Genomic DNA, 451 nt, shown 5'->3' on the forward strand with positions numbered 1-451 from the left:
CCAAATGGATTGGGGGGGCTGATCGGGGGCCAGCAGCTTGCGGGAGGGACCATGGGTGGTGGGGGCAAGGGGGAGAAAAAAGGGGGGACATCTGTAATACTATCAATAATGAAAATGATGCTTAAAAAAGAATTTTGATATGTATCAGCAATATGATAATAATTGGTCTGCTTTATTGAGAGTATGTATACTATTTGTCATACTAATTATTTTACGTAGGCCATCTTTTTAAAAATTATGACTCTATGAGAGAGGAATTATTATTATCGTGCCCATGTTATAGATTGAGAAGCCAAGGCTCAGAGAAAGAAACTTATTCAAGGTTACACAGCTAATAAATTGTAGGGCTGGAATTTGAACCCAGGCAGTTTGATTCTAGAGCTCATGGTCAGAACTACTATACCAAATTGCCTCCTGATGTTTATTTAAAGCAGCGGTTCTCAACCTGTAG

The sequence above is a fragment of the Myotis davidii genome, unplaced genomic scaffold (assembly GCF_000327345.1).
Source record: "Myotis davidii unplaced genomic scaffold, ASM32734v1 scaffold1241, whole genome shotgun sequence".
NCBI classification, from domain to species: domain Eukaryota; kingdom Metazoa; phylum Chordata; class Mammalia; order Chiroptera; family Vespertilionidae; genus Myotis; species Myotis davidii.